Source organism: Sorghum bicolor, chromosome 6 (genome assembly GCF_000003195.3).
Source record: "Sorghum bicolor cultivar BTx623 chromosome 6, Sorghum_bicolor_NCBIv3, whole genome shotgun sequence".
NCBI classification, from domain to species: domain Eukaryota; kingdom Viridiplantae; phylum Streptophyta; class Magnoliopsida; order Poales; family Poaceae; genus Sorghum; species Sorghum bicolor.
In genome coordinates this window covers 50,761,571-50,776,131 of record NC_012875.2, presented here as the reverse complement: position 1 = coordinate 50,776,131, position 14,561 = coordinate 50,761,571, and positions in this window count along the sequence as shown.

Below are 14,561 nucleotides of genomic sequence, written 5' to 3'. Positions count from 1 at the left end.
TTGTGGGGCCTGTTGACACCATTTTTGGGCACGTGTCCAGGATGGCAGGATAGGGTGGCAGTACGATGCGGGTTGCTGATGAGGATGGTTGCCGATGAGGGAGGAGTTGAATGTGACTAAGTCCACAGGAAGTAATATGGTGCCGATGACCAGGTAAAAGGGTCTGCCGATGACCATGGCAAGGGGATTGCCGATGACGCGAAGGAGGAGTCCGGAAGCTGCCAGTTGTCATGTGGAGGAGTTTCAGTTTGTTACGAAGGATAGTTTTATTGTTTCCTTAGTTATTTGCATCGTTTTGTATATGGATTCCGTGTAATTTGGAATTCGAATTCTAATCGTATCTGGTTGTAGCTCTTCGAGCAGGGTATAAATATAAACCCTAGGACCTTGTAATAATGAATCAAGAAATCAATCAAACACACGTTTTACTCATATTCCAGCATCTACTTTTTCGACGACTTCGTCATATTTTTCTTTTTATTACGAGTTCTTAGGAATTCGTCGACTTAAGCTCGGCGTATTCTCAAGTTCCGCGTGAGTACCTCTTAGCCGTGACATCCGGGCGCATCGCTGTTGTCAGGACTAAAGTATTCGAGTTATCACCTTTGCCGATAGCAAGGTCAAATCGGCTGGCACGCCTTAACGTTTGAATCGGGTATTAGCCCTTTGTGTTTGCAGATCAGTTTTGCATCAACACATCTTTTGGCACGCCCGGTGGGACAGATTCAAGATCAAGATCAACATGTCGATCTCTGACCTCGATCAAGACAACGTCATCCCCGTGACGGAGGCCAACCTCAAGGATGAGCAAAAGCAAGCTATTGCCCAAGCCATGGAAGAGTTCAAGCAGCAATGCCTGAGGTCTTTCAGCATAAACAGGAGCGGCGAAGTGGTCCAGAAAGATGCACTGCCGGCACCACGGCAGGTCACCTTTGACGCCAATCCTGGCAAGCTTCAAGACATGGTTGACAATGCCATCAATCGAGCGTTGATTAACCAAGCTGGCGTACTGTCTAATACGGTTTTCAACGCCGTGGCAAGAACCTTCAAGGAAGGACAAATCCCGCCGGATTATGTGGGCCCCTCCCATCATCAACCCACGACACCAGAGGTCACGGCTCCATCGGCTGCCTTGCCGAGTGCAAGTGCACAGTCTGCCGTCCCTCCAAGTACATTGGGGACTACTGGTGCACTATCTATGCTGATGGCAACCAACCCACAAATTTCAGTTGGGCAGCATAAACTGACAACAGATATGTTGGCATCGGCAATGTCAGGGTTAACGCTTCCTCCCAACTGGTGGGGTTATGGTATGCCTCCAGAGTTGACGCCGGGAACATCACAGATAACTGACATGAGGGGCAAAACTCCTATGACATCGGCACCTTCCAATGTGCCGGTAAACCAGAGTCCTCGGTATACCACAACTACTACTGCAAGGCCTCACACTGGAAATCCTCAAGATTCAATGTTCCAGATGCCCAACGCATCGGCAGAGTCAATGCTGATGCAACAGAGGCCTATGGCCCAGTCGGGGTATGTCAATTCAACGACGGTACCCAATTACCAATCATCGGCAGCACCTATGCCGATGAACGCTAATAATGGATGGCTTGGACAGCAAGCCTTTCCACAATCGCCCCAGCAGGGTTATCAGACTACGGGGTTCCAGCAAGGGCAGGTTTATCCCGGGTTCCAAGGTCAGGGAATTCCCAACCAGCCAATAAATTTTGGACAGCAACTCGGAGGACAGCCAGTCGGTGGACAGCAGTTTGGTAGTCCGCAGATTGGAGGACAGGTGACCAATACGATGTTCCATACAGGTCATGTCCCAAACAGACACGTGGAGGTTCGCCACCAAGTGCCAGATCCGCAGCCGCCTCATCGGCAAGATGCCGATGCGTATTGGGCCGATAAAATTGCTGAAGTAATGAGGGAACAATTTGGGATAAAACCCAAAGTCAACACTTATTCTTATCGGACACCGTATCCTCCAGCGTATGATTTGATCCCGCTTCCACATCGGTACAAGGTACCAGATTTTACAAAGTTTTCCGGACAGGACGACACGTCAACTATGGAACATGTCAACAGGTTCATTATTCAATGTGGAGAGGCTGGTAACAGGGACGAATTGAGGGTTCGTCTATTTTCATCATCATTGTCTGGATCGGCCTTTACTTGGTTCATATCATTGCCTCCCAATTCAGTAATTACTTGGGCCGATCTAGAGAAACAATTCCACAGATACTTCTTCTCGGGGGTTCATGAGAAGAAGATCACCGACTTGGTCAAGTTGAGGCAACGTAATGATGAGTCGGTTGAGGGATTTGTGCAGAGGATACGAGAGGTCAAGAATAAATGCTATAGCCTGGTTCTGGATGATCGGCAGCTAGCCGATTTGGCTTTCCAGGGTTTGTTGCCACACATCAGGGATAAGTATGCCTCTCAGGAGTTCGAAAGTTTAAGTCACTTGGTGCAGAGGATATCTGATCAAGACATCAAGCCTTTCGAGCCTAAGAGGGCATGGAATAAGAAAGTCTCATTTGTTGATGAAGCAACAAGCTCAGATTCCGATGAAGAACCAGTAATCGGTTTGGCAGAGTGGGTAAAAAACAAGAAGCCGATGTCTTGTCCTTTTGGGCAGAAGGAACCAGAGAAGTTTGCATTTGACACCACCAAGGCCGATAGGATATTTGACTTTCTACTTCAGGAAGGTCAAATCAAACTGTCACCTAACCACGTGATCCCGTCGGCAGAAGAGTTGAAGAGGATGAGATATTGCAAGTGGCATAATGCAACTTCACATGACACCAACGAGTGCAAAGTATTCAGACAGCAGCTGCAATCGGCTATAGAGTCAGGGAGAATCAAGTTTGACAGTTCCAAAGCCCAGAAGCCGATGAAGATAGACCAACATCCTTTCCCGACAAACATGTTGGATGCTAAGGGGAAGGCTAAGGTCTTAACGTCGGAGACAGCTGAGAAGAGTGCATCGGTAGATCCTCAGCATCAAGTTACTACCGCCGATGCAAGAAGTAAGGGCTTGGTCCAGGAAGGAGCTAGCTCAGGAAGAATTCCTCGATCTGGTATTGTCATAACTCATAGAAGGCCTCGAGAGAGATGGCAACAACGGGAAGATCGGTACCGGCGCCAGCAGGAAGATTATCAACGGGAAGAAGAAAGACGCCGACAGGAGTGGAATCGGCACAGGGATCATTGGAATTGCCCATTCTTCATCCATTGTTGGGAGGAAAATATCAAGCTTCCTACGGTCAGAGACTGCCCTGAATGCAACGGTTATGATCGGTACGACAGGAACGATCGGCGTTATCATGATGATGAACGACGATTTAATGGGCTGATCAGAGGAAGGGCGTCAGTTCATGATCGGCTGGGGGGCAGGCTTAGCGTTCACGATCGGCTCGGTGACCATGTCCAGTATTTTCCCAGGAACCAAGAGGAGCTTGAAAGAATGGCTGATGCGCGGGTTCCCGATGAATTCATATTTTGCAGGGATGCTAACACGCATCGCATGGAGTCGAGAGAGAACCAATGCCCGACGGCAAGGCAAAGGCCACTTCCTCCATGGTGCCCTCAAGGATTAACCAAGACACAGAAAAGGAGATTGCAACGTGAAAGGCAGGAAGAGCTAAATAAAGGAGAGAACTCTGGAAGTCGGCAGCCGTCAGACACTAAGAAGGAAGGTCCATCGGCAGGCGTCAACATGGTCTTCATGTTGCCGATGGAGTTTCTTGCACCAGCCAGTGATGATGAGTTGGAATTTTCTGATCAGATAGCTCAGTTGGCTCTGGATCCGATGACGCCTATCTTTGAGAAACCTGCCGATGACGAGAGGCAGCATCTCAAAGCTTTGTTCCTCAAAGGAAGGGTCGATGGGCAGCCAATGACCAAGATCCTAGTTGATGGTGGAGCTGCTATTAATATTATGTCGTATGCAGTATATCGGAAGCTTGGGAAAGGGGATCAAGATTTAACCAAGACCGATATGATGCTCAAAGATTTTGAAGGAAACGTGTCTCCAGTCAAGGGGGCGATATGTGCAGAGTTGACCATCGGCAGCAAAACCTTGCCGACAACTTTTTTCGTGATCAGCGGAAAAGGTGCTTACAATTTATTATTGGGGAGAGATTGGATTCATGCCAATTGTTGTATCCCATCTACAATGCATCAGTGCTTGGTTCAGTGGGTAGGTGACAAGATTGAGATCGTCCCAGGGGATTCTTCTTATGTTATCGCATCGGCAGAGGCGGATACTTATGAAAGGACTAGGTGCATTTCAGGAGAAGTTTGGGAGAAAGATTTTCTCAAAGTTGCCGATTATGAGATTCCACCGATCCAAGCAGTCGGTTATGACGACGGTTTTTAATGGATAGATTCGCCGATGATGGAAAATTAGGCCAGGGGTTCACATCGGCCGATGATTTGGTAGAAGTAGATATAGGTAGTGGTGATAAGCCTAGGCCTACTTTTATTAGTGCTAAATTAGATCCTGAGTGTAAGCGACAATTGACTAGTTTGTTAAAGGAGTATAAAGATTGCTTTGCTTGGGATTATACAGAGATGCCTGGTTTAGACCGATCAATTGTCGAACATCGGTTACCCATCAAGTCTGGATTTCGGCCACATCAGCAACCAGCCCGCCGATGTAATCCTAACATTCTACCTGATATTAAGGCCGAAATCACTAAACTTATTGAAGCTAAGTTTATTCGGCAGTGTCGGTATGCCGAATGGATTTCCAATGTTGTTCCGGTTTACAAGAAGAACGGGAAGCTTCGGGTGTGCATTGATTTCAGGAATCTCAATAAAGCTACGCCGATGGACGGATACCCAATGCCTGTCGCCGATCTACTGGTTGATGCTGCGGCTGGCCATCGGGTCATCAGCTTCATGGATGGTAATGCAGGTTACAATCAAGTATTCATGGCAGAGGAGGATATTCCAAAAACCGCGTTCAGGTGTCCTGGTCATGTTGGACTATTTGAGTGGATAGTCATGACTTTTGGGTTAAGGAATGCTGGTGCTACTTATCAAAGGGCTATGAATTTTATATTTCATGAGTTCATCGGCAAGATCGTAGAAATTTATATTGATGATGTGGTGGTTAAGTCTGGAGATTTCTCAAAGCATCTCGCCGATTTACGAAAAGTGTTGGAGTGCACAAGGAAGCATGGATTGAAGATGAATCCCAACAAGTGTGCATTTGGCGTGTCGGCAGGGCAGTTTCTTGGTTTCATGGTACATCAGAGGGGTATTGAAATTAGTCGAAGATCTATTGATGCCATCAATAAAATAGTGGCCCCTACCAATAAAACCGAGCTCCAATCCTTGATCGGCAAGGTGAATTTTATCAGAAGATTTATATCGAATCTATCTGGGAGAATTCGTGCTTTCAGTCCTCTTCTTAAATTGAAAGCCGATCAGGAGTTTGTTTGGGGAAAAGAACAGCAGTTGGCTCTAGATGAAATAAAAAAGTATCTAGTAAATCCTCCAGTGTTAGTTCCACCTCAACAAGGGAAACCCTTCAAATTATATTTATCTACCGATGGATCGGTTATCGGTTCAGCTTTAGTTCAAGAATTTGAAGGGAAAGAGAGAGTAATTTATTATTTGAGTAGGAGGTTGATTGATGCTGAAACCAGGTATTCGGCCATTGAGAAGCTGTGCTTATGCTTATATTTTTCATGTATCAAGCTAAGACATTACCTGTTGTCGGCCGAATGTGCTGTTGTTTGCAAAGATGACGTGGTCCGATACATGCTATCTATGCCGATTATGAGTGGTAGGATCGGTAAATGGATTTTAGCGCTGTCGGAGTTCGATTTGCGTTACGAATCGGCTAAGGCAGTCAAAGGGCAGATCATGGCCGATTTTGTGACTCAGCATTGCGGTCTAGTGGAAACCTTGGAAATTGCACCCTGGACGCTCTTCTTTGATGGATCTACCTGTGACCGGGGGGCAGGAATCGGCATTGTATTGGTTTCTCCCAAGGGGAGGAAGTATGAGTTTTTCTTGCCGATTGTTGCTACATCAACAAATAATCAGGCTGAGTATCAAGCTCTGATCAAGGGATTGGAGTTGTTAAGAGAAGTTCGTGCTGATGCTGTTGAAATATTCGGGGATTCCATGTTGGTTATAAATCAATTGGCCGGAAGCTATGAATGCCGAAGTGAAGTTCTCATAACCTATTTCGAGAGAAGTATGCAACTGTTAAAGGAATTCAAGAACTTCCGATTGGAGCATGTTCCCCGATTGCATAATGAAGACGCTAATCGGTTAGCCCAGCATGCCTCAGGATATCAGCCAATGATTAATGCGACATCGGCAGTCAGTGCCGGTGATTGGAGGAAAGAAATTATCGACTATCTAGAAGATCCATCCAAAAAGGTTGAAAGACGGGTTCGATTTCAAGCAACCAAGTATGTGCTCCTTGAAAATGAATTGTATTATCGAACTATCGACGGAATTCTTCTCCGATGCTTGGGTGATGATGAAGCCAGAAGTTTGATGGGGGAAATCCATGAAGGAGTATGTGGAGCGCATCAGTCAGCTTTTAAGATGAAGTGGATGATTCGAAGGAATGGATATTTTTGGCCAACCATACTTGAAGATTGTTTTAAATATTTCAAGGGATGTCAAGGTTGTCAAAAGTTCGGTAATATCCAGAGAGCACCCGCATCGGCTATGAATCCTATAATAAAACCTTGGCCGTTCCGGGGGTGGGCCATCGATCTGATCGGCCAGATTTATCCACCATCTAGCAAAGGGCATAAGTTCATTCTAGTTGCCACTGACTATTTCACTAAGTGGGTTGAAGCTATTCCTTTGAAGAAAGTCACATCGGCCAATATGATTGATTTTGTGAAGGAGCATATTATTTACCGATTTGGAATTCCCCAAACGATTACTACCGATCAGGGCACCATGTTCACGTCGGGGGAGTTCGATGAATTCGCAATCGGTATGGGAATTAAAGTGTTGAATTCTTCTCCTTACTATGCTCAAGCCAATGGGCAGGCCGAAGCGTCTAACAAAGGGATTATCAAGCTTATTAAATGAAAGATTGAAGAAAATCCTAGGCGGTGGCATACATTGTTAAGTGAAGCACTGTGGTCTTATCGGATGGCTTGTCATGGATCAACCAAGGTGTCACCCTATCAATTGGTGTATGGACATGATGCAGTTTTGCCTTGGGAGATTAAGGCTGGATCTAGGCGATTATCTTTTCAAGATCAATTGGCTGCCGATGATTATGCCACTTTAATGACCGATGAGTTAGATGATTTAGCAGGGCATCGGTTAAAGGCTTTAATGAGTATAGAAGAAAATAAGAAGAGAGTTGCTAGATGGTATGATAAAAAAGTAAAGGCTAAGGAGTTTGCCGATGGGGATTTGGTATGGAAGTTGATTTTGCCAGTCGGGACTAAAAGTTCGAAGTTTGGGAAGTGGTCTCCTAATTGGGAAGGTCCTTATCGGATAAGACACTCAGCTCCTGGTAATGCCTATATTCTAGAAACTCTCGAAGGAGTTGAATTTCCCAGAGCATTAAATGGCAAATATTTAAAGAAGTACTACCCCAGCATATGGATCGACGCATAAAAGTTTAAGTGCCGATAACACTCCTATCGGCTGGATTTAAATGTTCGGGGGCAGACTTAATGTTTCAAAAGGTGCCGATAACAGTCTTATCGGCTAGACTAAAAGCTAAAAGCGGAAAAACAAAGGTGTGTTGCCGATGAAAGCTTCAGATGTTCAGCAGCGCTTGGATTGCTGATATGGCGCGCAGCCGAATCTGATTGGCTGTCTCTATCTCTTTGATATCATCATCGGCAGAACCTTCTATCGGCTTCAGCTTCCTCTTCAGCTGCAGCGCTTTGCGACCATGGACGTTTCGTTCTTGTTCAAGGTGCTTGATGGTTTCCGGCAGACGACTCTTTTCTTGCTGGGCTTGGGACAGAGCATCCTCTACTTGCTTGAGCTCGGCCAGTAGAGCTTCTCTTTTCGCCGATAGATCAGACACTTTCTGCTTCAGTGCATCACCTGAGGACTTTAAGGTGCCGATGTTCTTATGTTTCTCATCGGCTAAGAGTTTTTCTTTCATCATCTCCTCAGAGAGCTGGATTTGAGCGGCTCTATCGGCAAGGCGTCGAGTGGCTCTCTGGTACTGTAGCTGGCGGCTTTCTAGGTGTGCAGCATGGAAGAGTGTCTCTTCAGCATCGGCAGGAATTTGGCCTCTAAGGGTCTTGAACAGGGCTTTGGCTGGGTCAGAATCGTTGACCAGTTGAGTTGTGTCTTGATGAAGTATGGCCGATAGCTCTTCCAGCTTAGCTCTGGTTTCTGCCGATACAGTTCCAACTGCCCGAGAGGAGCTTGCTTCTTCGCCTTCTTCTTCGAAGATATCAATGGCGAAGGAGAATAAGCTGTTGGGAGAATCTTGTTCCTGAAAATGAAGATGAAATAAGTCAGTTTTATGGTCAAAACTTCGGCAGACGGTACTGGTGGAAAATTGGATGACTTACTTGCTTCAAGGCAATTTCTTGCCTTTGACTCAAAGATGCCGATGGAGCTACAGGTTGATCGGCAAATGTTGCCGATGGAACGATATCGCCTGAAAGAGGACAGGAAGGATTATGAGACTAAATGAGAATGAGTTTATCGGCGGAAGTATTGTTGAGATATGTTACCTGGAGGAGAGAGAACAGCTGCCTGAGTCGGGGAAACCACCGATGATATAAATGGACCTGCCGGGCCAGTTGTTTGTTCACCTACGTCAGCTGATGTACCTGCCGTTTGAGGTTCTTCTTGCTGGGGTTCTTCCATCTGTGGTGCTTCCTGTATTGGTTGAGGAGATGGTGCTTGCTGTGCCTGGACTTCTGGAGGAGAAGGGGAAGATTCCACCGGGATTGGGGACACCGGAGGAGGAGGAGGAGTTGCCATTTTCTGACGCTTTGTTCCAGTCTTAGCACCTTGGACGCCTTTCCTCTTTGGCTGGCTAGACTGGGGGGCATCGGCACCTTGGCGTTTGGTTTTTGCCGATGCACCAGTTTGCTGCAACAACAATAAGGAGTTTATGAGCACAGATAACTGATATAAAGATAGTCAGCATAAATAAAAAAAAGGGTTTTAACAGTTTGCCTTGAAAGCTTGCGCCAGAGTGGAAGCAGTTACCGTTGGTGATGTCTGAGTTTTTCTGGTGGTAACTTTCTTGAGGCGCGCACCCCGGTGCACGATGGAAGCCAGAGTGGGAGCATTATGGCCGATTGAGGAGATCGGGCCTGATGGGAATAAGTCAATCGGCTTGCCACTCCTGCTAACCGATGGGGGGGTGTTGTCAATCTACAAAAGAAATACAGGGGTAAGTTACCGATGGGAATAGTATTGGAAAATGAGACATCGGTTTAAAATACTTACAGTGTCATCAGGGACTTCGTATTCGGGGTCGATCATGCCGCGGTATGAGAGGGCCGATCTGCAGAATAGATTCTCCTTCCATTCTGCCCACCATAGCTTGTATGCTTGAGTGATAAAGGCAGCCGGAACCCATTCTGACAGATCTACGTCTGTATCGGCATTTGGTGGTAGCTGGGCTACTCGAGTCCACTCGAGGAGGTTGGCGATGGGTTCTCTGGGCTTTATTACATCGGCATAAGGAAGTGCAATCGGCAATTGGCCGAAGGCTAGCTGGCGAGCTAATGCCGATGGATTATAAAATTCATAGGTTTGGGGGGAGGTTTTTGTGCTACCGAAGAAATTTACTGGTATGGCTCTGGGAGTCACAATTGCCATCATCACCTCATTGTCCCTGTCAAGAGCTTCATCAAATGGATTGAAGGTCAGAGGGAGCATACTGTCTGGGTCGTCATAAGCCAGCCATGGTCGTTCATCTCTGGCCAGACCCTCATACAGAGTCTCGAAGAATCGGCCGATCTGGTCCGGATCGTTCCCTGAACCGGGTAAGACTATGACGGCTTCGCCAAAGTTCAAAGGGGCACGCGTTGCCGATTCCTCTTCACCCAACACGTGATTCTCGGCTATGTCTCTTGGGAAGTGCTGTGAAAACAGGTTGAAATCAAGGCGCTTATGCAGGTGCAGATTGAGCCACATATTAATAAACCACCAGGGGCCTCCCAAGTTGCCGATGGATTGGCCAAGCAGGAGTTTCTGGGCTACCTGATGAAGAAGGTGGTAAACAGCGCCGAGCAAATATCGGCCGAGAGGAAATTGGCCGCCGCTAGCCAATCTTTCTGCTGCCGATAGATAGACAGAAGTCGGTCCTGCCGATCGACCACAGAATACAAATTTGTCCAGCCACATGTTCAGAAAGGTGGTTTGCTCCTTTATGGTGACGGGCCCTCTCCCACGGTACTTCTGGATGTACCCTGACCAACCGCCGATAGCGCGAGTCTCCACTTTGGCACTGGGGGCGGTATCAAAAAAGTGGGTGCTATCGGCAGAAGATATATCTAGCCCAGTAAGCATGGCTACATCGGCAAGGGTAGGAGAAGCAGGGCCGTGGCCAAAAACAAAAGCATTGAGAGTGTCTGACCAAAAGTAGGATGCAGCTATCAGCAATGACTCGTTCCTGTGCATATCGGCAATGGATAGCCTAATGCATTGAGCTAGCTTCCTCTCACCCCATTGAACTTCATAAGAGTTACTGACCCTCAAGAACCAATCTTTCCACCCTACAGTAGGGCTGGGCCAAGAGCGAAAGGTGTCTTTCCACAGATCTAAAGAAAAGTTTTCAGCTCTAAAGGGAATCCTGTTAGTCTCTGCATTGATAAGGTCGGTTGGATCTGGATTCCCTAGAGGGCCGAGGCACTGAAGATGTGGTTGATCGGTAGGGATGACGATTTTGTTGGACAACTCCTAGTGTTTTGGGGAATAAAAATACAAAGAAAAAGGAAAAGGAAAATATTCGGTAAGATGAATCACAGATGAACAGGAATGCGAGAAAAAGGTACAACAGATGAGATGGAAGTCTGACCTCAGGGACGACGAAGCCAACGGCCATCTTGTCGTGAAGAGGACGCTGGAGGGCACCGGAGTTAATGAAGAGGAGTGCTTGCCGGAGATCTTGAGGATTGTAAATGGCGCCGCCGCTGGAAAAGCAAAGTTGGATAGTAGAATGGTGTAATGGGGGAGGAGTACCCAAGAAGGAACTATTTATAGGACAAGATGGACAAGGGCAAATCCGACTTATCTCTTTGCCGCATCCGAGAAGCCCGAGGGTACTCAGGTGGATATGGTAACTGTTCGCACGGTAATCCAGGGATTGTGCAGGTGATTTGACAGGAAGCGGTCATTATCTAAAGATATTTTACTGTGCGCGATCTCCTGGTCGGTCCATCGGCGATATTCTATAACGGTCATCTTGCCGATTGGCGGATAGAGGGGAGGTAACCGTTTTTGCGAATATCCCGGTCAGAGCATCGGCAGATCTTTGTAACGGTATTGTTGCCGATGTACGACCAAGAAAGATGCCCGTTTAGGAAGTTGGAGATTTCGAGGAATCTGCGGAGGATTAGGATCAGAGTTGTCCAGATTAAGGTTGTCGGTTACCAGATTAGGAGCATTAATTGCGGAGGAGACATCATTACTGCAGAGAATTTCGGAGCATTAATAGTTTTATACTCCGAAACTGGGGGGCATGTGTTGACACCATTTTTGGGCACGTGTCCAGGATGGCAGGATAGGGTGGCAGTACGATGCGGGTTGCTGATGAGGATGGTTGCCGATGAGGGAGGAGTTGAATGTGACTAAGTCCACAGGAAGTAATATGGTGCCGATGACCAGGTAAAAGGGTCTGCCGATGACCATGGCAAGGGGATTGCCGATGACGCGAAGGAGGAGTCCGGAAGCTGCCAGTTGTCATGTGGAGGAGTTTCAGTTTGTTACGAAGGATAGTTTTATTGTTTCCTTAGTTATTTGCATCGTTTTGTATATGGATTCCGTGTAATTTGGAATTCGAATTCTAATCGTATCTGGTTGTAGCTCTTCGAGCAGGGTATAAATATAAACCCTAGGACCTTGTAATAATGAATCAAGAAATCAATCAAACACACGTTTTACTCATATTCCAGCATCTACTTTTTCGACGACTTCGTCATATTTTTCTTTTTATTACGAGTTCTTAGGAATTCGTCGACTTAAGCTCGGCGTATTCTCAAGTTCCGCGTGAGTACCTCTTAGCCGTGACATCCGGGCGCATCGCTGTTGTCAGGACTAAAGTATTCGAGTTATCACCTTTACCGATAGCAAGGTCAAATCGGCTGGCACGCCTTAACGTTTGAATCGGGTATTAGCCCTTTGTGTTTGCAGATCAGTTTTGCATCAACAGGGCCCTTTGTTGTGGCCTTAATATAATGTAAATTAAATAAACGACACACAAGCTTGATGGTTCATGAGCCATCTTTGCTACGCGCTCTTCATCCGTCATTGAGGGAAAAACAATCAATCCCTGTTCTGCTTTGATCTAGAATAGCGCGTGCAAGCTTCATTGAATCATTGGCCAACGCCTTGTCCCAAAAGACCACAACCTAAATGATGTGACACTGTATTTTTGATATTTGAGCCATCTTAACATTACAACCACAGCCACACAGGTAAGCTGGTGGCTGGCCTGCAGCTCAGACTCGTACCAGGACAAACATGAATGACAGCGACATCCTCAGCAACAGCGCAGGAGACTCTTCCAACTCGAACCTAACCACTATTTTCAATTGTGCAGTGATCACACGTACAGGCCTTGAGTTCAATCCCACTGAAGCAACAAAGTATCCATCAGCTATAATAGTATCTAGGATCTAATTTCCTCACTAAATATGTTAGTGATCATGGTCTAAGAGATGAAGATTTTGTTACGCTAAGATCTATTTCAACAACATGTTCTCACATAAGCTGTCTCAAGGACTTTACATATTTGTGTGGTGTGCATGTACTCCCAACGTCCCAAACAAAATGGCACTCTAGGATACATACTGGTCAAACTTATTAAGTTTAACAAGCTATATAGAAAAATATAAGTAACGTTTGTATCATTAAATAAATTGATTATAAAAATAAATTCAACAATCTACTACTAATACTAATTATGTATTATAAATATTAATATTTTTTATATATAATTAGTAAAAGTTAAATACTTGACTTCTTAGAAAGTGAGAATGAGATTCTTCATGAGATGGAGAGTGTATGTAAGTATGTGACATCAATAGAAACGCAGGGAGAAAATGTTTTTTATTAAAGATAAAATATTATAAATATCAGTATGCTTGTTGCAACAACCTTCTAGGTTAGCTTCCTTAATCGTGGATCTACATGACTTGTTGTGGCCATTGCAGCCTTAATATAAACCACTATCAGCACTGTGGAGTTGCGGCAGCGCTGATTGGATTAGTGACGAGAGGGAGAAGGATATAGGCAGCCTGCTAGACAGGTTATTGACTAGAGTATACTCAATTGAGTTGTGAGTTTTGTTTTCTCTTCCTACTCTCCTTCCTTAACTACTCCTCACGTGACCCCCCAAAAAACTACTCCTCACGTGACCCCCCCAAAAAACTACTCCTCACATGTGGGCTCCCAGACACATATGTTACAAACCCAATCCGAGCTGCTCACTTGGGCCTTGGACGAGATCCCTTCCTAGGCCTTGTTGTAGCTTGGCTATTGCCTGCATGTGAGGTAGTGGAACCCTTCTCCCCTTGTGAGCAGGCATGTCCCTACGGCAGAGCAAATAGGAATCTCTACTGGATGGCGCAGCACCTTCCCAAGTGGTGAGGTCTGCATCCATGCCGGACCACTTGATCAATAGCTATGCTATTGAGCCAGAATGACGAGGATGTAGATGACACTGGAGAGTTGCTTTAAGAACTTGAAGATCATCTTTAGTTTTTAGAGTTAAGGTAGACATGGTGTACTTGGTTGATGGTGCTGCTTTCAGGAGTGAGACATGGAATACCGGGTCGGTGAAGGAAGACGCTGGTAGGTCGAGCTTGTAGGAAACATCACCGATCTTGGCCTGCACCATCTACGAACCAAAGTAGCAGATGGAGAGCTTTTGATGAGCGTGTGGTGCTAGAGATGCTTTTGATGAGCTTGTAGGAAACATAGGATCACGGACGTTGAAGGACCTCTTTAAGAAGTGCTTGTTGGCGTACAACTTCATTCATTGTTGGGTTCAGTGAAGGTATTGGCCGTACCAAAGCAGGCGTAGTGGCATGTTCCGTCAGTATGTCGCCCACCTAAATGCAATATTTGAGGTGAATAACTCCATTAAGTAGGGAATAAGGGGGTGAGAGGCACAGTCAATAGATAGTTCCTACAATATTTAGCTTGTGTGAAGCCGGGTCAGCACCACAACCAGCAACCACCTCCGCCAGCCAAGTCAGAGAAGAAGACAATATGGCATGAAGGTGTGTGGGAGGAGAGGGGTGCCATGACAGATCATCTGCTACAAGATTTGAAGACCCAGGCTTGTAGACAACCTTGAATTGCAGCCCAACTAGTTTTGTATAGAGTTTCATTTGCTAAGGTGT